We start from the raw sequence: 23,747 nt of genomic DNA, 5'->3' as shown, positions 1-23,747 counted from the left end.
TGTAAATACTTTCCTAAATTTTGTATTAATTATGTGCTTTTCTTTCTTGATTTACTAGATGTTTGTATCTCTAAAATTATTCTGTTTAGTTCTGAATGTTTTGAACTTTATATAATGAAATGTACTGTATTTATCTTTCTGTAATTGTTTCCTTGACTTGATTTTATGCCCCAGAGAGACTTCTTTGTTCATATATTGATAAAATAAATGCAATTTTTCTTTTCATTGGGTAGATATTATTCCATTTTAAGAACACAGCACATGTAATGTATCTTTTTTATTATTATCTTTCCTATTATTGATGGATTTGATGGGCGGATATGAGTAATTTACTTTTTTTCTCTTTTTTTTTTTTGCTGTGACAAGCAATGTTGCTTTGGCATCTTTTACATGCTCCATGGCACCCAGGAAAAATAGTTCTTAGCATATATATCTAGTATATATATCTAGAAGTTGAATTGTAGGGTCATAGGATAATTGATGTTTTCTAGAGTATTTTTACCTAAAAAATACTTGATTTATTTTATACGTTGCTAGACTTTATTTGCTGACATTTTAAAATTTTGATTCTAGGTTCATATCTCAAGTTAGCCTGTATATTATTTATCTGTAATGTTCTTGTTAGGTTTTGATATCAATATTATATTAATATTACAAAAATGATCAGAAAAGTAATTCCTGTTTTTTTTCCTAAAAGAAAGCATTTAAGGTGATCATTATTTGTTCTTGAATATTTTGTGGATATATTTAATTAAACTACATGAACCTAAGGAGATAATAGTTTTAAAGTTTTAAACTAATGATTTATATTTTAATTGTCATAGGAATATTTTACCACCCAGGTACAATATTTAATTGTAATAGGATTAATTTTTATAGAATTATATGATATAATTACCATTTATTATGATAGATTATTATAGTCTTTATGTTTCTTGAACACTTTGTTTTAAAATTATTGGGATTGATTTTTAATGACTTAATATATTTTTATAAACTATTGTATCTCTAGTTACTTTAACATTTCATTCTTAACGTTTTTGTGTTTCTTTGATTTTCCCATGATCAAACTTTTCAGAGAATAACCAATACAGTAAAGGGTACCAATCATTTTTTGGTACCCTTTACTGTATTTATGTTTTATGTCTTACTATATTTTTGATTAATTTTCTTCCTTCTTCTATAACTTTTGGTTTTACAACCAGTATGGTTTGGCTGTGTCCCCATGCAAATCTCATCTTCAATTCCCACATGTTGTGGGAGGGACTTGATGGGAGATAATTGAATCATAGGGGCAGCCTTTCTTGTGCTGTTCTCCTGATATGAGTAAGTCTCATGAGATTTGATGGTTTAAAAAATGGGAGTTCCCATGCACAAGCTACCTCTCTGCCTGCTGCCATCCACATAAGATGTGACTTGCTCATCCTTGCTTCTGCCATGATTGTGAGGCTTCCCCAGCCACGTGGAATTATAAGTCCAATTAAACCTCTTTCTTTTGTGAATTGCCCAGTCTCAGGTATGTCTTTATCAGCAGCAAGAAAACAGACTAATACAGTAAATCGGTACCAGTAGAGCGAGGCACTGCCGGAAAGATACCCAAAAATGTGGAAGTGACTTTGGAACTAAGTAACAGGCAGAGGTTTGAACAGTTTGGAGGGCTCAGAAGAAGATAGGAAAATGTGGGAAAGTTGGGAACTTCCTAGAGACTCGTTGAATAGCTACCAAAAGCCTGATAATGATTTGGACAACAAAGTCCAGGCTGAGGTGGTCTCAGATAGAGATGAGGAATTGTTGGGAACTGGAGCAAAGGTGACTCTTGTTATGTTTTAGCAAAGAGACTGGCAGCATTTTGCCCCTGCCCTAGAGATCAGTGGAACTTTGAACTTGAGGGAAATGATTTAGGGTATCTGGAGGAAATTTCTAAGCAACAAAGCTTTCAAGGGGTGACTTCAGTGCTGTTAATGGCATTCAGTTTTATAAGAAAAGCAGAGCATAAAAAGTCAGAAAATTTGCACCCTGACAATGTGATAGGGAATAAAAAAACCATTTTCTGAGGAGAAATTCAAGCTGGCTGCAGATATTTGCATAAGTAATGAGGAGCCAAATGTTAATCCCAAATACAATGAGGAAAATGTCTCCAGGGCATTTCAGAGGTCTTCACAGCAGCCCCTCTCATTATAGGCCCAGAGGCCTAGGAGAAAATGGTTTTGTGGGCTGGGCCCAAGGTCTCCATGCTGTGTGCAGTCTAGGGATTTGGGGCCCTGTGTCCCAGCCACTGTTGATTCAGAGTGTAGAAGCCTCAAGCCTTGGCAGCTTCCATGTGCTGTTGAGCCTGCAGATGCACAGAAGTCAAGAATTGAGGTTTGGGAACCTCTGCCTAGATTTCAGAAGATGTATGGAAATGCCTGGATGCCTAGGCAGAAGTTTGCTGCAGGGGCAGGACCCTCATGGGGAACCACTGCTAGGGCAGTGCAGAAGGGAAATGTGGGGTCAGAGCCCCACTCAGAGTCCCTACTGGGGCACTGCCTAGTGGAGCTGTGAGAAGAGGGCCACCATCCTCCAGACCCCAGAATGGTAGACAGCTTGCACCGTGCACCTGGAAAAGCCACAGACACTCAATGCCAGCCAGTGAAAGCAGCCAGGAAGAGGGCTATACCCTGCCAAGTCACAGGGGCGGAGCTGCCCAGTGGACCATGGAAACCCACCTCTTGCATCAGTGTGAGATGTGAGACATGCAGTCAAAGGTGATCATTTTGGAGCTTTAAGAATTTGACTGCCCTGCTGGATTTGGACTTGCATGGGGCCTGCAGCCCCTTTGTTTTGGCCAATGTCTTCCATTTGGAATGGCTGTATTTATCCATTGCCTGTACCCCCAGTGAATCTAGGAAGTAACTAACTTGCTTTTGATCTTACAGGCTCGTAGGTGGAAGGGACCTTTTCTCTGATGAGACTTTGGACTGTAGACTTTTGAGTTAATGCTGAAATGAGTTAAGACTTTGGGAGACTGTTGGGAAGGCATGATTTTTTGAAATGTGAAGACATAAGATTTGGGAGGGGCTGGGGTGGAATGATATGGTTTGGCTCTGTCCTCACCCATATGTCATCTTGAATTCCCCCACTTGTTGTGGGAGGGACCAAGAGGGAGGTAATTGAATCATTGGGGCAAATCTTTCCCATGCTGTTCTGGTGGTAGTAAGTCTCACAAGATCTGATGGTTATTATAAGGGGGAGTTTTCCTGCACAAGCTCTCTCTTTGCCTGCCATCCATGTAAGATGTGACTTGCTCCTCCTTGCCTCCTGCCATGATTGTGAAGCTTCCCCAGCCGTGTGGAACTGTAAGTCCAATTAAGCTTCTTTCTTCTGTAAATTGCCCAGTCTCAGGTATGTCTTTATTGGCAGTGTGAAAATGCACTCATACAACAACTTTGGTTTTTAACTTTTTAAATTGATACCTGCTTTATTCCTTTCCACCTTCTACTTTTCCTAATAGATATAACCAATGCTAATAACAATTTTCCCTTACTTGTACACAAATTTTGATACTATGTGCTGTTTTGTTGTTGTTTACAGTTTTACTTTTTTTCTTAATTTGCATTTTAGGATTTTTTTTCTTTGAACCATAAGTTATCTATTTTCTGACACATATGTGTGTGTATGTGTATATATATATCCATATGTGTGTGTGTATTTGTAATATATATATATATATATATCTCCAAATCTGTTAGTTGTATTGGTCAAATCTTGTATGTTTTTAAAATTTATTATCTGCCTAATCTATTAGTTATTAATAGAAGTGAATTAAAAATAATGCTGGATTTTTAAACTTATCTTTATAATTTCTGCCAGTGTTTGCTTTAAATATTTTTGAACCTATATTATTAGGTGGTTAAGTTTATTATTATTATTTTGGGGTGAATTGAATATGAATATGGTCTAGAGATGTCTTTATGCTTTTTAATACTTACGGTTTTGCTTTGAAGTCTATTTTGCCACATATGTTTATATCAGCTTTTCTTTAATATTTACTTTGTGTATCATTTTTGCTATTTTTCTACTTTCAGTTTTTCTGTAGTTGTGATTTATACTAAATAGCATTGTAATATATTCTGACAGTCCTTGTGTACCAAATAAAGAATTTACTCATTTTATTTCTGAAATAATATTCTAAGACTATTTTCTACCATTTTATTTTGGCACTTCAATTTCTTTCATCTTTTCTGTATTCTTTTTTCCCCTTTCTTTCATTTGAATTAATTATTTTCTTCTCCCATTTATATTTGTCTATTAGATTGAATGTTATGCAATCTGTTTTTAGTTTTTAATAATTTACTTATACATGTTAACGTGAGTAAAGTCTAAAGCTCTAAATGTAAAAAATAATAAAGAATCACAAATTAGTTAACATGGGAACATCTAAATAAATATTGACAGTAAAATAATTTATTTCAGGTTTTAAAATATACATATGTAATAAAATACAGGAAAACAATAGCATACAAGTTGGGAAGATGGAATTATATGGAATTAGGTGTTCTGATTATAACACGTATATTACGAATTATATATTATTTAAATATAAATTATATAACAGTATATAAGTCAAGATATCTCTAAGTAACCGTCTACCCACAGTTAGTCAAATTCAAAGTTAAGGGCAAAATTCTCCACAAGACTGCCTTCACTTTAAACACTAGCCACAAGCTCAAAGATTCTCATGGCCACACTCACTTCTAACCAGTGGCTACAAAATTGGAATTCCAACAGCACTGTCAGTTTTAGTAATTCACTAGACCAATTCATAGAACTCAGGAAAGCTCCATACTTTTAATTACAGTTTTATTATAGCAAAAAGAATCAAGTTAGAACTAGTCAGAAAAAAGATACATAAGGAGAAATCTGGAAGCATTTCAAAAGTGAAACTACTATAGTCCTTGGGGACATGTTTGCCCTTCCAGCATTGAAGTGTCATGTGAATTTTGATCTATAACTTTTATTAGAGTTTCCTTACCTAGACATGATAGAATCATTGCCCATGTGACTCAGTTTCAGTCTGCTAACTTACCTGGAGATTGCACTGATAGTACATAACCTAAACTTCTAATCACATGGTTTGTCTTTCTGCTGTGGCTAGACTTTATCCTAAGTCATCTTATTAACATAAACCATCTAGGGCTCACCATGGGTCACCTCATAAGCATAAGCTATCAGTTGTGGTCTGAGAGGTCCAACATAAATAATAACGACACTCCTATCACCCAGGAAATTCCAAGAACTTAGAGATTACCAATAACTGAAGACAAAAGCCAGCCAAATTATTTATTATATACTACTAAGAATTTTTAAAAAATGTATAACTACTCAAAAAGAAGAGAAAACAACATAAATAAAAATATAACATTAATCAGTTAAAAAGTAGAAGACAAAGGACACAAAATGAGAACACAGAAAAGGTAACACAAAAAGCAAAACTGCACTATGCTAGATTTGAACTTATATTTTCTAAATACTCAAATTGAGTGACAAAAAATGATATGCCTAGACTTAAAAGAAAACTAACATGCAGTTTATAGGAGACATACCTATAATGTAAGACTAGAGGAGAAAAAAAGTAAAAGAATAAAAAATTATAACACTAATCAAAAGAAAGTTTGTGTAGCTATACCAATATCAGGCAAACTTGTGTCATGGGGAGTTATTGTACAGATTATTTCATCACCAAGCTATTAAGCCTAGTATCCATCAGTTATTTTTTCTGATCCTCTCCCACCTCCTGCCCTCTACCCTCTGATAGCCCCCAATGTGTGTTCTTCCCCTCTTTGTGTTCATATGTTCTTATCATTTAGTTCCCACTTATACACGAGAACATGCTGTATTTGGTTTTCTGTTCTTGCATTAGGATAATAGCCTCCAGCTCCAACTATGTTCCACAAAAGACAACCTCATTCTTTTTTATGGCTGCATAGTATTCCATGGTGTATATGTATCACATTTTCTTAATCCAGCCTGTCATTGATGGACATTTAGGTTGCTTCCATGTCTTCGTTATGTGAATAGTGCTGCAGTGAACCTACATGTGCATGTGTCTTTAAGGTAGAATGATTTATATTCCTCTGGTTATATACCTAGTAATAGGACTGCTGGGTTGAATGGTAGTTCTGTTTTTAGGTGTTTGAGGAATCACCACACTGGCTTCCACATGGTTGAACTAATTTACACTCTCACCAAAAGTGGATAAGCATCATTGTTTCTCCAAAACAACACCAGCATCTGTTTTTGACTCCTTAATAGTAGGCATTCTGACTAGTGTGAGATGGTATTTCCTTGTAGTTTGCATTTCTCTAATGATCAATGATGTCGAGCTTTTTATTCATGATCATTTGCTGCATGTATGTCTTCTTTTGAAAAGTGTTTGTTCGTGTCCTTTGTCCATTTTTTAAAAGGCTTAATTTTTTTTGTGTGTTTGTTTCTTAAAGATGCTGAATATTAGACCTTTGTCTGATGCATAGTTTGCAAAAATTCTCTCCCATTCTCTAGGTTGTCTGTTCACTCTGTTGATAGTTTATTTTGCTGTGCAGAAGCTCTTTTGTTTAATTAGATCCCATTTGTCAATATTTTTTTGGTTGCAATTGCTTTTGGCATCTTCTTCATGAAATATTTGTCCGTGCCTATATCCTGAATGGTATTGCTAAGGTTATCTTCCAGGGTTTTTATAAATTTTGGGTTTTACAATGAAGTATTTAATCTATCATGAGTTAATTTTTGTATATGGTGTAATGAAGGGGTCCAGTTTCAATCTTCTGCACATGGCTAGCCAGTTATCCCAGCACCATTTAATGAATAGGGAATCTTTTCCCTGCTGCTTGTTTTGGTCAAGTTTGTCAAAGATAAAATAGTCGTAGGTGTGCAGCCTTATTTCTGGGTTCTCTATTGTCTTCCATTGGTCTATTTGTCTGTTTTCCTACCAGTACCATGCTGTTTGGGTTACTATAGCCCAGAAGTGTAGTTTAAAGTTGGGTAGCATAATGCCTACAGCTTTGTTCATTTTGCTTAGGATTGTCTTGGCTATTCAAACTCTTTTTTGGTTATACATGAATTTTAAAAATAGTTTTTCTAGTTCTGTGAAGAATGTGAATGGTAGTTTGGTAGGAATAGCATTGAATCTATAAATTTCTCTCAGCAGTATGGTCATGTTTACGATGATGATTCTTCCTATCCATGAGCATGGAATGTTTTTCCATTTGTTTTTGTCATCTCTGATTTCTTCGGGCACTGGTTTGTAGTTCTTGTAGGGATGGTTCACCTTCCTGGTTAGCTGTAACCCTGGGTATTTTATTCCTTTTGTGGAATTATGAATGGGAGTTTGTTCCTGATTTGGCTTTAGGCTTGCCTGTTGTTGGTGTATAGGAATGCTAGTAATTTTTGTACATTGATTTTATACCTTGAGACTTTGCTAAAGTTGTTTATCAGGTAAAAAGCCTTGGGGCTGAAACTATGGGGTTTTCTAGATATAGGATCATGTCATCTGCAAACAGGGATCTTTTTTTTTTTGTTTGTTTGTTTGTTTTTTTTGAGACAGAGTCTCGCTCTGTCGCCCAGGCTGGAGTGCAGTGGCATGATCTCGGCTCACTGCAAGCTCCGCCTCCCGGGTTCACGCCATTCTCCTGCCTCAGCCTCTCCAAGTAGCTGGGACTACAGGCGCTCGCCACCACGCCCGGCTAATTTTTTTTTTGTATTTTTAGTAGAGACAGGGTTTCACCGTGGTTTCGATCTCCTGACCTCGTGATCCGCCCGCCTCGGCCTCCCAAAGTGCTGGGATTACAAGCGTGAGCCACCGCGCCCGGCCAAACAGGGATCGTTTGACTTCCTCTCTTCCTATTTGTATGCTCTTTCTTTCTTTCTCTTGCCTGATTGTTCTGGCCAGGACTTTCAATACTATGTTGAATAGGAGTGGTGAGAGAGAGCATTTGTGTTTTGTGCCAGCTTTCAAGGGGAATGCTTCCAGCTTTTGCCCATTCAGTATGATGTTGGCTGTGGCTTTATCATAGATGGCTCTTATTATTTTAAGGTATGTTCCTTCAGTACCTGGTTTATTAAGAGTTTTTAACATGAAAGAATGTTGAATTTTAGTGAAAGCCTTTTCTGCATTTATTGAGACAGTCATGTAATTTTTGTCCTTAGTTCTGTTTATGTGATGAATCACATTTATTGATTTGCATATGTTGACCTAACCTTGCATCTGAGCCATAAAGCATACTTGATTGTGGTGGATAAACTTTTTGATGTGCTGCTGGATTCAGTTTGCCATTATTTTGTTACGGATTTTTGCATCAGTGTTCATCAAGGATATTTGCCTGAAGTTTTCTCTTTTTTATTGTGTTTTACTTTCAATTATGTGATCAATTTCAGAGTATCATGTGGCAATGAGAGGAATATATATGCTGCTGTTTTGGGGTGGAGAGTTCTGTACATATCAGGTCAGTTTGACCCAGTGCTGAGTTCAGGTTCTGAATATTTTTGCTAATTCTCTGTCTTGATTATCTGTCTAACATTGTCAGTGGGGTGTTAAAGTCTCCCAGTATAATTGTGTGGGAGTCTCAGTCTCTCTGAAGGTCTCTAAGAACTTGCTTTATGAATCTGGGTGCTTCTGTGTTGGGTGCATATATATTTAGGACAATTAGATCTTCCCATTGAATTGAACCCTTTACATTATGTAATGCCCTTCCTTGTCTTTTTTTTTTAATATCTTTGTTAATTTAAAGTCTGTTTTGTCAGAAATTAGGATAGCAACCACTGCTTTTTTTCTGTTTTCCATTTGCTTGGTAGATTTTTCTCCAACCCTTTATTTTGAGCCTATGTGTGTCATTACATGTGAGATAGGTCTTCTGAAGACAGCATAGCAATGGGTCTTGTTTCTTTATCCAGCTTGCCACTCTGTGTCTTTTAATTGGAACGTTTAGGCCATTTACATTTAAAGTTAGTGTTGATATGTTTGGATTTGATCCTGTCCTCATGACGTTAACTGGTTATTTTACAGAGTTGTTTATATTGTAGATTTATAGTGTCACTGGTCTGTGTATTTCAGTGTGTTTTTGTAGTGGCTGGTGATGATCTTTCCTTTCCATATTTACTGCTTCCTAATTAGAAGCTCTTGTAAGACAGGCCTGGTGATAACAAATTCCCCAAGCATTTACTTGTGTGAAAAGTATCTTATTTCTCCTTCACTTATGAAGCTTAGTTTGACTGATATGAAATTCTGTGTTGAAATTGCTTTTCTTTAAGAATGTTGAATATTGGCTCCCTCTGGAGTTCTTGGGCCTATCAAAGTTTGGAGAATCAGATGGGGAAGCAAGAAAAATAACTAATGGGTATTGGCTTAATGCATGGGTGATAAAATAATCTGAACAACAAACCCCCATGACACAAGTTTACCTATATAACAAACCTGCACATGTACGCCTGAACTTAAAATTAAAATGTAAAAAATTCACACACACACACACACACACACACAAAACCAAAAAGGGTCTCCATAGCTTCTATTGTAAAATATTACTTAAATAATTGATAACTCACTTAAAAACTCGGGTACCAATCCAATGGTTCTCAAAGTGTTGTCCAATGACCCATGGGGTCTCTAAAACACTTTTAGTGGCAAAAAAAAAAAAAAAAACTACTAAAAGTTTGATGTTTTTCACTGCCATATATTTATGAGGGGGAAAAAAGCTATTTTCATTTAAAAAATGTCCTTACTGAGCAAAAATATCCCATTAATTTCATTAAATCTTACCTGCTGAGCACACATTTTTAATATTCTATATTATAAAACATGAATTATGCGTAAAAAATTTCTGCTCCAAACAAAAGTATGGTAATTTTCTTTTTTTTTTTTTTTTTTAATTATACTTTAGGTTTTAGGGTACATGTGCACAATGTGCAGGTTTGTTACATATGTATACATGTGCCACATTGATTTCCTGCACCCATTAACTCATCATTTAGCATTAGGTATATCTCCTAATGCTGTCCCTCCCCCCTCCCCCCACCCCACAACAGTCCCCGGAGTGTGATGTTCCCCTTCCTGTGTCCATGAGTTCTCATTGTTCAATTCCCACCTATGAGTGAGAACATGCGGTGTTTAGTTTTTTGTCCTTGCGATAGTTTACTGAGAATGATGTTTTCCAGTTTCATCCATGTCCCTACAAGGGATATGAACTTATCCTTTTTTATGGCTGCATAGTATTCCATGGTGTATATGTACCACATTTTCTTAATCCAGTCTATCGTTGTTGGACATTTGGGTTGGTTCCAACTCTTTGCTATTGTGAATAGTGCCGCAATAAACATACGTGTGCATGTGTCTTTATAGCAGCATGATTTATAGTCCTTTGGGTATATACCCAGTAATGGGATGGCTGGGTCAAATGGTATTTCTAGTTCTAGATCCCTGAGGAATCACCACACTGACTTCCACAATGGTTGAACTAGTTTACAGTCCCACCAACAGTGTAAAAGTGTTCCTATTTCTCCACATCCTCTCTAGCACCTGTTGTTTCCTGATTTTTTAATGATGGCCATTCTAACTGGTGTGAGATGGTATCTCATTGTGGTTGGATCAGAAGTGGTTCACATTCACAAGGTATAGGCAACCGTATGCAATTATGGTTTTATCCCAGGTATATTAACTCTTTCACTCTATGTTTAACATACTTTTAAAAGGCTTAAACCATTGATTATTCCACATAATATCACATTGGTTCAATATGTTGATCCTTTTGATGATCAGGCTGGATGAACAAAAAATGGAAAGCATGTGGTGGGTCATTTTAAGACATGTTTTCCAGGCCAGGCGTGGTGGCTCACGCCTGTAATCCCAGCAATCTGGGAGGCCAAGGCAGGCGGATCACGAGGTCAGGAGATCGAGACCCTCCTGGCTAACACCGTGAAACCCCGTCTGTACTAAAAATACAAAAAGAAATTAGCTGGGCATGGTGGCGGGCGCCTGTAGTCCCAGCTACTTGGGAGGCTGAGGCAGGAGAATGGCGTGAACCTGGGAGGAGGAGCTTGCAGTGAGCCGAGATCACGCCACTGCACTCCAGCCTGGGTGACAGAGCAAGACTCTGTCTCAAAAAACAAAACAAAATGAAACAAAAACAAAAAACAAGACATATGTTCTCCAGAGGATAAGAGAGAAACCCAAAGAAGATTCAGGGTCCTACCATATCAGTGAAGGTTTGTAATAGTCCAGAAGTAACAGAATGCAGAGACGTGCTTGAAAAAGTCAAGGAAAAGTCATCTTGTCATTTACCTTCCACTAAGAAGAAGAAAGCACGACGCCTGGTTAGATTCTTTCGGTTACAGAGGCAAATACCATTTTGACACATTTACCTCCTGATGTGGAAGGCAGCAGGTTTGAGTGGGACCAGAGTAGGAAAGGACTATTCATCAAGTCATGATTATGACAAATGCCCCTCTTCTACTTGGGCCAAATAACACAATAGGTCCTGTGATATTAAAGGTATCTATGATTGGCCAGGCATGGTGGCTCACACCTGTAATCCCAGCACTTTGGGAGGAGGAGGTGGGCAGATCACTGGAGGTCAGGAGTTTGAGACCAGCCTGGCCAACATGGTGAAAGCCCTTCTGTACTAAAATATACAAAAATTAGCCAGGCATGGTGGCGTGCACCTGTAGTCCCAGCTACTCGGGAGGCTGAGGCAGGAGAATCGCTTGAACCAGGGACGTGGAGGTTGCAGTGAGCCGAGATTGCGCCACTGCACTCTAGCCTGGGCGATACAGTGAGACTTCATCTCAAAATAAATAAATAAATAAAAGTACTGTGATTGCAAATGACACCTTTTGGACTTTATGACAAGCCCTAATAAGAGAATCTTAATGTCAGCCCTAGGTTTCTGGAGGAAGGTCATGCTTTTGGTAGTAGAGAATACACCATTCAGATAACTGCTGGTATGCTACTGACCCTGGTAGAGAGGAAATATCTGGTCATGAGATATCAATTGACTATGAGTCCAGAGGGGTCCACAATGTGGTGAGTTCTATTAGATCTACCACCAAATCGTAAATTTGGGTAAGCTTGGCCACAACCCACTGTAAAATGGGAAAGATACATTCAGGATCAAGAAGGCACAGAGAACACAAGTAAGCTACATCATGAAATGGCCCATTCACCTCCAACTCACTCACCTCTGGGCCACCCATGCCTCTCTCTCAACTCAAAATATAGCCACGTGTGGGGTGCCTAAAGAGTTTCTCATTTTACTTAGATTTGGCTTCTAAGTAGCCTTTACTTCCTGTAAACTCATCAATGTATTTTAAAGTATGTATTTCATATTTTATGTATTATTTTCATCATATTTATTAAGACAGTAAGGGAATGTTCTCTGACATACTGCTAAAAGCAGAATACTGTTATCTCTCTATAATGCTAAATATAAACAATTAGATTATTAGATTACTATATGATGATAATCTAACATGACTGACAAACCAGCATTTTATGTACTGCTTAGTTTATTTTCTTTTCAGTTCTGCCTTTTGGCCTGCAGCACTGACAATCTTGAAAGCTGAATTAAAAGATCTGGAAAGAGAATAATGATATATATGACAAAAGAGAGGGAGAACACTTAAAACAGATTAGTTTGTTCTCATTTCAGAGCTCCATAATTCAACAAAACAATCCATCAGTATTTGGATAATTAAATCTTTCAAATTAATTTTTGCAAACATAGTTGAAATGTGCTATTAAACATGTTCATCTTTTGCTTTTATTTCTACCTGAAATATGGAAAAGCCATGGCACAATTTTTTGTTCATTTGTTTTTGAGACAGAATCTCACTCTGTCACCCAGGCTTAAGTGCAATGGCTCTATGTCAGCTCACTGCAACCTCCTCATCCCTGGTTCACGCCATTCTCCTGTCTCAGCCTCCCAAGTAGCTGGGACTACAGGTGCGTGCCACCACACCCAGCTAATTTTTGTATTTTTAGTAGAGACAGGGTTTCACCATGTTGGCCAGGATGGTCTCCATCTCTTGACCTTGTTATCCACCTGCCTCGGCCTCCCGAAGTGCTGGGATTACAGGCATGGGCCACTGCTTCCAGCCAGCACAATTTTAAAATGTGGAATAGGCATTTACATTTTAAAATTCTATCTGGAAAAATAATGCATTATTGGATATATTAAAATATGTGTGTATATATGTACATATTTTTCCATATTTCTATTTTATAAGCAAAATGTGAGAATTCACTTACTTATTTTGAAGTTTCTGAGAAAAGGTAGGTGGCAGGAAATCCAAAGCAAAGCTTAAAACATCCTTTTCCTGGCTTTAATAACATTTACAACAGATCTATATTTTAGGCTATGAAATAAAATTATCATCGTATGAAGCAAGTACTTAATATGTTTCTAAGTGTTTTGCAATTATTTTTATTCTAGTAATTTACATAAATAATGGGATAACTTAATAAGGATTATCAAATACTCTATTGCAAATTGATGAGAGGGCAAAGAAATAACTAAAATTCTGACTCACTAAATGTGTTTTGGATATTATCCTGGATGCTAGATTTAACAAATGAATGTCTTTTTAAAAGCGTAATTAAGGGCCAGGTGGGGTGGCTCACGCCTATAATTTCAGCATTTTGGGAGGACGAGGCGGGCGGATCACGAGGTCAGGAGTTCGAGACCAGCCTGGCCAACATGGCGAAACCCCGTCTCTACCAAAAATGCAAAAATTAGCCGGGCGTGCTGGCGGGCGCCTGTAATCCCAGCTACTCGGGAGGCTGAGGCAGGAGAATCGCTTGAAACCGGAAGGGGGAGGTTGCAGTGAGCCGAGATCCCGCCACTGCACTCCAGCCTAGGAGAAAGAGTGAAACTCCGTCTAAAACAAAAAAAAAAGGGTAATTAAGAGCTGACATAATGTCTATGGGAAGCAAGAGTGATGCAATCAGATTTTTCATGCTTCATACAATTGTGAATCTTTATTATTTAATGGCCACATAGTACTAGACCAACTGAGGTTACGTCTGCATAAAAGTGTTTAATTTCACAGTGCTGATAATTGAAATAAATCAAATTTACATGTGTAGTTTCTGTCCTCATTTTTTGTGGATTCTGTTTTTGTGAATTTGCTGACACACTAAAATTTACTTATAAACCCAAAATCAATATGGACTTTGTTTACAGATTATTCCCTAATATGCTCAGTGCTAGAAAAATTTGAGTTGTCTAATGCACATATTCCCCGCTGAGGTCCCACAAGTGCATTCTCTGCCTTGTTTCAGCTTTCATACGGAGATGACTGGAGAATGGAGACGGCAGGGGGCAGTGCAAAACAGTGCAAGAAGTCCAGGCTGTAGGGGCCGGTTGGAGAGTCTGAATCTAACTCTGGCACCTACCTGTCAGTTGAGCAGTCTAAGGTGAGTCACTCAACATTTCTGAACCTCATTTCCTTTTTGTAAAATAAACAGAATTTACCAGGATGAGTTGGTTTTAGGTTTTTAATATTTAAATCATAATGTATGTCAGTCATGTTAATATTACCACACGCACACATTTATTTCCCCTAGGAGCAATGATTTTTTTTTTTTTTTTTTTTTTTTTTTTTTTTTTTTTGAGACGGAGTCTCACTCTGTCGCCCGGGCTGGAGTGCAGTGGCGCAATCTCGGCTCACTGCAAGCTCCGCCTCCCGGGTTCACGCCATTCTCCTGCCTCAGCCTCTCCGAGTAGCTGGGACTACAGGCGCCCGCCACCACGCCCGGCTATTTTTTTTGTATTTTTAGTAGAGACAGGGTTTCACCGTGGTCTCGATCTCCTGACCTCGTGATCCGCCCGCCTCGGCCTCCCAAAGTGCTGGGATTACAAGCGTGAGCCACCGCGCCCGGCCGGAGCAATGATTTAATATTTACTAATTTAGTATTCACAGAAACTTTATAGAATATAACTACCATGTGCAACTAGGTTTGACTGATTTTACATATATATGTATATATATATGCATATATATATACACAAACACATGCACATATACATATATATAAACTTCTAGAATTTAACTCTGACTTATACATAAAGATATAGCCTGAAATAGTCTTAAATTGCATTTTCTTCTACAAGTAATAATGACATGCTCTTGTATGAGCAGAGCCACAAATGCTCATATTATTTAGTATTTAAAGTGAATAAAAATCATGTACCAATGATAAAATAAATCATAGATTCATGGTTAATATTTTGCTGAATTAAAAATGTAAAAGCAAACAACAAATTAAAAATATAAAAGCAAACAAGAAACTTAAGTGCCTTTTAAAATATGAAAAGAATACCAGAAATAATATATTGCCTATCACAACAATTTACTAATGATGGCTTTAAACAGCAAATTTAAATGTGCTCTTCAAAAGCAAATTTTATGAGGCCAAAAAGAGATTAATCTCTAATTAATTTTCTAATGTAATGAAGATTATAGTTTTCAATTTTATTTTCACATACTCAGAGGGGTGATGTCTTTTATTCTATATTTATATTTTCAGTTACTTTTATTCCACTGTTTATAATAGACATTATTGATAATAGATAAGATGAATGATGGAACTACATTACAAAGACATGACATAAATCAATCTGTTTTATTCACTATCTCCACTGGCAGCAAACATCACCTATGGCCTATTGCCACTTTAGAAAAAGAAAAGAAAAGAAAGTATTCTCCGTTTCTTTTATAGTATAATGATGTAAAATCCATATTTTTGACTAATAATGGAACTAAAATTTCTGAAACTGGTAAAAACAAAACACAATTTAAAAAACTATTATTTAAAATTGTGACCATATCTGCCTTCTAAGATGCATCAGTCTTGAAATTGCCTTTGCAATAGACTCCTTTCTGTTCTGGAAAAACACTACAACATGTCTTACAATTATACAGACAGAAAACTATGTATTTTTCTTGGGGAACATCTGAATGCAGTGGTTTGAACATAAAAACTTGAGTCATGGTTTTTATACTATTGTTTGAGATTTGGAAATGGTTAACAGAGTGTACTGGGCATTCTTTCATTGGAATGCTTGGAGTTTTCTAGTAGATCTTCTGGATATTACCTCATTCTTAAATGATATGCATCTCTGATTAAATTTCTATTATATTACTTTGTTCACTGCAATGAAAATTATTCCTGTTCTTAGCAATGAAATAAATTCAATGTGGTAGATCATGTAAGTATCCATATCAAAATTATAATTTCAACTAGTTTTAACAACTTACTGGGTTCTATATAAATTAATAAGTTGAATAAGGCCTTTAGTATACATTAATTTTATATTTGCGTGAATCATAATTTTATATTTAATAATTATACCTTAAAACTATGAAGAGGATTTTTTATGTAGACATATGCAACAAGTTTTACTGTTTTTTTTTTTTCCAAAATAGAATTAGACTATCTCACCCTATAGTCCATGAATATCTCTGATTCTCGTAGAATTTTGTGTGCAGGGTATCTGGAAATTCAGTACGGAGATCAATAGAAAAATACAGATAGGCTGTTGCCCTTCAGGTAATAATGAGAAAAGTCTGAAAAAAACTGAACTAAACTATCTCATTAAACCTATTAATTGCAACTTTTAATTTGGAATTAATTAATTTTAAAAGTGGAAAGAGGGAATGATCATAAGATAGTAAAAAACAAAACAAAGTGACCAGTGCAGAGTACATACACAAACAACAATCACAGGTGATTTGGCTGAAACATAGAAGGGAGCAGTCTGAGAACGGCTTAATATCACAGGCTGAGTACATTTCACTAATCCCAGATGTCAAAAGTACAAAGCCACTGGGCATAAGGCCTATTGGAGTGAAAGAATCAGAGTTAGAAACAAAAAATCAAATTCAAATCTAAGTTCCATGCTTTTTCTGCTGTGTTACATTGAGGAAGTTGTCTAGAATCTCATATCCTTGAAGGACCTTCGAATGTCCCTCTCAGGATTATTATGAGAATGAAGTGAGATAGAGTGTAGAAAAGCACTTTGTGAACTACTCGATGCCATACAAATGTCAGTTTTTGTGTTCATAAAAGCCACAAGAATAACTTTTTGAAGTAAAATAGCTGTTCGTTCTAATGGAGGATTTTTGAGATGTTCTCATTTTCCCTTTAGTTATATGTATGCTAAAATTGAATAATGCATCTGTGTATTTCTGCTCTTTCCATAAATTAGGTTGACCTTTTCCCCATAATATTATTGTATTTTTTTCTGTTACATTAAAGAACCGCATATTCTGAAAGTAGTTTATTCTCTACCACATAAATCTAGCTAATAATTTCAGCTGCATATTATCTAACTAGCTATGGCTACACTATACCTTTTAACTTCACTGATATTTTTTCTGTTTATTAAATCACTCTCATTTAGAAGTAAAAGCAGTCTTTTATATTTCCACCTATTGATTTTCATACTCAGAAGAAAAACATTTGAACATGAAAGGTGTTGATGTATATATATGGCCAACTCATTTTGTTTTAGTGGGTCGTGATAATACCTAATGCCTACTTTGAAAATATTAGGTCTACATGCAAAATCTTGTTAGAGAATTTGACAGATGAATGTTTCTTGGACAATACTGCAGTTCTATCTCCTCATAAGCAGGCTTTCTCTGTGGCTGAACCATCCAGAAATGTTGGTGTTATAGTTCTTTGAAGGGCCACAAGTGTTTGGATGTGACTTTCTGACATTGTCTTTAACAATTTCATTTCTTAGATATTTTCAAAGAAGTCATTTTCTCTGAATATCCAGCAGATTGTTATACTTTTCTTTCAGACAAGTGTTAACTTGAATATATTGTTTCCTCCAGGATAGTATTGCAATTGCATGACTTATTTCTGTATCTAGTTAGGCTGTCGTTTTCATCACATAGTACTTGTCTAGTCTACTTTCATTTATATTCTCTTTCTTTAAAATATATTTTCTAGGAATAGTGCAAAAACACTTTTAGAAACAATTTAATCTTTCTTGATTTTTGGGGATATTTTATTATTCTTAATATTTTTACTATTCATTAAAACAGAAAAAAATATTTTTTCGAACACTTATCAAACCTAAACATCGCTATCTGGTTCTTTTCTCCTGAATTTTCAATATCTTTTTAACTAATTATAGTTCATTGGTGATTACAGTGTTATTATACTCTGTCTGAAAGTTCTACTCCGATAGTAAACTGAATTCATAGACTTCAAAGTAGCATTTCTCAGGGGGTGTCTCATTTCTGAGACCTCCTGAGAGGTGGCTATGGAGAGCAGATGACAAAGAGCTAGCCACTATGTATACACAAAGACTCACACACTAAGCAAGCCATTTTCATGCTGTAATGACAGAATGCATAGTTTTTATCTCAGTATATGTGAAAAGCCTGATAAAAATTGTGCCAATTAATATTTAGTTCACACAATTACTTCTTATAGAGATTTGAGCCTTGTGAAACAAACCTTTAGGCTTGAAAATTCTGAATCTGCCATTATAACTCCAATATGTGTATGATCTTGAGTAAGTTACATAAATTCTCTGTTTCTTAATTTAGAAAATAGGAATAATAGCAGTGGCTGTTTCACAGAGTTGTGAGGCATCAATGAGATGATGTACTCGAGAGCATTATAAACAGTGTGGGATTGCATGAAAATGTGCTCATTCCTTTATGTTATTTCTAGTCATAACACCCTCACTTGCAGGTTTAGGTAGTATGGCATTAACCAAAAGGGTGCATACTTAAAAAGATGATTATTCCTATATTTCCCAATATATGATCACCAGATAAATAAAATAAAACATAAAAAAATTTGGCTGGGCACAGTGGCTCACACCTATAATCCCAGCACTTTGGAAGGCTGAGGCAGGTCGATCATGAGGTCAGGAGTCTGAGACCAGCCTGGCCAGCATGGTGAAACCCTGTCTCTACTAAAAATACAAAAAAAAATTAGCCAGGCATGGTGGCACGCATCTGTAATGCTAGCTACTTAGGAGGCTGAGGCAGGAGAATTGCTTGAACCCAGGAGGCGGAGGTTGCAGTGAGCCAACATCGCGCCACTGCCCTTCAGCCTGGGTGACAGAGCGAGACTCCGTCTCAAGAAAAATAAATAAATAAAATTGTAAATATAATAGGCAAATATATTTATTTGATGTCACAACAATGTGAATGAATATTTTCTTTTCATTTTTAGTTGATAAATAACTAAATTAGTTTTATATGGGTATTGTCTTACAATATTATATCAATATTATAGAGGTTAAAAGAACATATTAAATGTGTAAGGGTTTATCAAATAAGGATACATTTTATTGGCTTTGGCTACACTCCTACCCCATTCACTCCTCTCTTTCTGCTTGCAAGTTTTCTGATCAAAGTCAGAATTCTTAACCTTGTTCGTCATTAGTAAGATGCCTTTTTCCTCTGGTTTCCCTCCAGATGTCCTCTTTGTCTTTGGTTTTATGTAGTTTACATATAGTTTAGGTATTCTTTTTATCTATTTGTTTTATTTTACGTTATTGGTATTTTATCTCTCTTTCCATTCTTATTCTTTCTTTGTATTCTTTCTTAGTATTCTTTGTATTTGTATTCATATTTTATCTTTCTTCAAATGTGATGAAGACTATGATTTGGTGTCTTTGATTTTGGAAAGTACTCAGCTATTATTTCTTCAAATATTTCTTCTGCTTCATTCTTTCTCTCTTTTTTCTCTTCTGGTATTCCAATTACGAGTATACTATACATTTTCATATTTCTCCACAGTTCTTGGATGCTCTATTTTTTAAATTCCTTTCACATTTCTATTTGAGAAGTTTCTATTGAGCTATCTTTAAGCTCACTGAGGTTTTTCTTTGTCTCTTCAGACTGTATTCTTTCTTGCCTTTGGTGTTTGTTTTATCATTTTGCTGAAAGTAGCACATGTTGTAGACGATAAAATATACTGAAATAAATAAGCTTTTAGTGAGAAGATTTGCATTAATCTGACTGGCATTTGGGCTGTGTTTAATGTTTGCTGTAGTTATAGGTACCAGAAACTTCAAATTTCTCTAGTTTCTTTGTTTTTATATTTCCTCTTGGCTTTGTGGCTTCTTGTTACACTTTTCAGACAGCATTCACATTTTGTAGCTCTTTTAGTTGTAATCCACTAAAAAACACTACAGGCTCACTGGCGTAGTGGTAGGGTGTGGTAGAGGAAAGGCATCTATAATCTCCCAATTAAGTCTCCTCTTTTAGTAGAACCATGTCCGTGAGGTGTTTCACACTTCACAAGTGTTTCTGTGCCTCCTACACAAATACAGAGTTTTTTTTTTCTTTTCTCATCTTTTACTCTTTTCCCTGGATAATGTTCCAGATTTACCTTCTTGCATCCTGGTGACTACATTTCAACGTTTCCCCTCCACCTCTTAGGTATGACAGAAAGGCTAGAAGAACACAGATAGAAAAATATTTCAGCATTGCCCTATGAGAAGCCTTTCTCTCAGAGTTGCCCTTTGTTATAGAGAAGAATCTGGGAGGATTATATCAACACTTTGGCTACTCTCCCAATCCCCCTGCCAAAGGCTTGAGGGCATTTTTATCAGATCTTCACTGTAAACGTCGGATGAGGTTCTTGGAGAAAAACTCCGTAATAGTGTGGAAACTCCCATGATTAAAGCCCCCAGGAATTTCTTTTTTTTTCTTTTTATTATTATTATTATACTTTAAGTTTTAGGGCACATGTGCACAATGTGCAGGTTTGTTACATATGTATCCATGTGCCATGTTGGTGTGCTGCACCCATTAACTCGCTTATAGATGCTCTACCTCCAGCAATTCACTCAAATTATTAATGAAGTTGTCCTACTGCTATGGCTTCCAGTGGCTTCCACTCCATCTCAGCAGATTTCAAGTACTGTATCTCTCTCAATGTGCCTGTCTCTTCACATTTTGTTGTGGCAGTTTTCTAGGATCTCAGTCCTTTTTAAGTCCATGAAAAGTTGAAGGATTTCCATTTGTCTAGCCTTTATTTGTTGACATTCTATTCTATTCACACTACCTGGTTCACCATGTTATATAATTTCAGATGTGCCAATATTTTAAAACAAATTGCCTTTAATTGACAGAATTATCACTTGCAATTTCATTCTTTGCATAACTATAAAGCTTTACTTTTGCAGCATACAAACCACTAACAGGTCACTGAATTAACACAACTCTTGATTTGTTTTCTTTTTCTATTTTAACTTTCTTTCCTCATATCATTCAACATTTTAAAAAGAAAAAAAAAGCATGCCAGTCAATTCCCGTTACTCTTGAATCTTTTATTCACTAAAATTGAAGTGATGTCTTCTATTATTTCCTATCAAAATGAATTAAGAATACAAAATTGGCTTTGAAACTGATGTCTGGCCAACACAATCACTGGTAATACAAAGGCATTAATATGAAACATGCCTAGAGCTGCAAGTTCATCTAAAATAGCATGTTCCAAAGACGGATTAGAGAAGGGGAAGAACCATTCCATGTGGGCTCTGTCACCATAATTCATCATGTTGTCCTGGACAATTAAAGGACATTTCTGTTATTTCTTGCTACTTGCCTTTAAATCCAACTCAACAAGTCTGTTTCTCTGGAGCACATTCTGATAAATCTTCCCCAATAATTCCAACTTACTTATTTCCACTAAACCAGGAAAATGTGTACAACCCAGAAAATGAGGGGTTAAAAAGATGGTGAGCACAATGGTCTCTGGGTGATACTTCAGAGTGCAGGATTAATAGAAATTAATTCTAATTTCTATTGTTTAGTAATGATTGGAGTTAACGGATGTGGTGGGTTGGGAATAATTAAAAGTTTAACTGGGAAGTGATTTGCATCACCTCCACCTCAGCAAAAGATTTAAATTAACTTTGAAAATCACTGAACGATTCCAAAATGCCTTTTAGGAATGGCCTCACTATGGCTCTAACCAATTTTCAGAACGTCTACAGCTCTCTAGTTTTGGAGTTGACAGTTATATCTTCTTTTTGTTCCTTGTTCGATAATTAGAGCATATTCATTATATTTTTATTTGCTCTCTGGCTTTTAGTGGTCTTCTCACTTGAGTCACTGTTCTTTCGTTTTAGAAAGCCAAAAGATAGCAGAAACATACTATTTCAGACCCACATAACAATTCTAAAGTAATCGTATATGTGAGAAAAATGTTCTGGATTTGTGACTCACCCAGTTTACACGTAGGTATTCTGAGTAAGCCCCCACTTGACAAGCCCATCATGGTTAAATGACATATGGTATCTTATTAAGCAAAGTCTAGGAATTATCTAGTGAAATTAAGTTAGAGAAACAATACCTTTAGGCAGATCTGATGTTAAATCTAGCCATTTTCTAGACTATCAAATTAAGATACATGTTTACACATTAAGGTATGATTCATCCAACAATAAGATTCATCCCTTATATAAAATAAATCTGTAGATCAAATTCTACTTTAGAGAATTACAGCCTTCATTTCTATTAACCCCTTCTAATATTATCCTCTTCTATAACAGTTGCCTTCTCTCTCTGACACCCAAAATCACTCTAAACTTCCTTCCTGAATAGTCACATCCACAGGCTAAGTCCGTGAAAATACATTTTTCTTAGTTTAACTAAACACTAAGAAGTGCAAGATGCTTTACATGCTTTAGTTCATTTAAGCTTTACTACCTAGTAGCTTATTGATGAAGAAAGTGAGAAACAGAAATTTTGGGTAACGTGAAGCAGGCACACATCTAATGAGCAGTTTATCTACAATTAAAATGGAGGTATTCTGCCATATCCTGATGCCCTCTTCAACCTTCCTCAGCTATCCTGTTTCACAGATGGATACTCAGGATATGAAAAGTCATAAACCAAGAAAGAAATAGGTAGGTTTTGAATACAAAGTAACTATGTTTCTGTGCAATTTCTTACTGTTCATAGTTTGGACATTCAGTTTGGAAGAAGTATACCACTGGATTTCTTTGCATGGTGAAAGTAGAAAGTTTTGTTTTGCCTTAGTAGAAAATTGCATTAAAAATATACAAACAAATAAAAAGTGTCTGAAGTGTTGAGTGATGCTGCCATGACAACTTTATAATCTTTGCAAAGCTTTTTTATTAGAAGCCTCTCTAAATTGCATATCATGGTAGAAATAAACTAAGCAAATAAATTATTTCTCTTATTACAGAAATGTATGATATCAAGAACTCATTTTCACTTTGAGATTTTAAAGTAAGCATATAGATAGCATTAAGATATGAATAAACATGAGTGATAGATTGAGTTGTCTAACAGCCAGCCTCAAGTAGAAAAACCAACTGACTTGAACAAAGGATCTCAGCAGAGAGAGATTTATGTTATTCAGCTGAATTACATTCCTTTATAGACTGTTGCAGATGGGCTGCAGGAAAAGCAGCCATCTATCCGATTTAAATAGACTGTGTGCTAGTACTATAGATATACCATTAATTCATTGCTGGGTTGCTGTAGGCATGGAACTGGCTTTATTCTTTGACAGTCTCCCTCAGATTAAATAAAAATGCTATTTACCAGAGTGTCAAATAAATAGGGTCCATATAACACTCTAATCAAGTTGCAATGACATGACATATTTAAGCCTCAATATTGAAAATGGTCAAGTCAGCAGATACTTACACTCTGCAGAACTCTGTCGACCACTGAAGAGCTACTTGTCATTTTCCACATAGCTATTA

At 36.0% G+C, this 23,747-nt stretch overlaps 2 long non-coding RNA genes across 5 annotated transcripts in view; one reads left to right on the top strand and one right to left on the bottom strand.

Moving 5' to 3' along the window:
* The window catches only part of LOC134731639 (uncharacterized), a 384,253-nt gene that overhangs the window by 40,251 nt on the left and 320,255 nt on the right, over positions 1-23,747 (bottom strand). The window lies entirely within an intron of this gene.
* Positions 1-23,747, top strand: part of LOC129492314 (uncharacterized) — a 299,404-nt gene that overhangs the window by 208,943 nt on the left and 66,714 nt on the right. For both annotated transcript variants that reach the window (XR_010114082.1, XR_010114083.1), the window contains exon 4: positions 14,306-14,440. This is a non-coding gene — a long non-coding RNA (uncharacterized lncRNA). The remainder of the gene's footprint in view (positions 1-14,305; positions 14,441-23,747) is intronic.

This window comes from Symphalangus syndactylus, chromosome 10 (genome assembly GCF_028878055.3).
Source record: "Symphalangus syndactylus isolate Jambi chromosome 10, NHGRI_mSymSyn1-v2.1_pri, whole genome shotgun sequence".
Classification (NCBI taxonomy): Eukaryota; Metazoa; Chordata; class Mammalia; order Primates; family Hylobatidae; genus Symphalangus; species Symphalangus syndactylus.
Note: the sequence above shows the minus strand (reverse complement) of the source record. Positions and strands in the feature narration are given on the sequence as shown.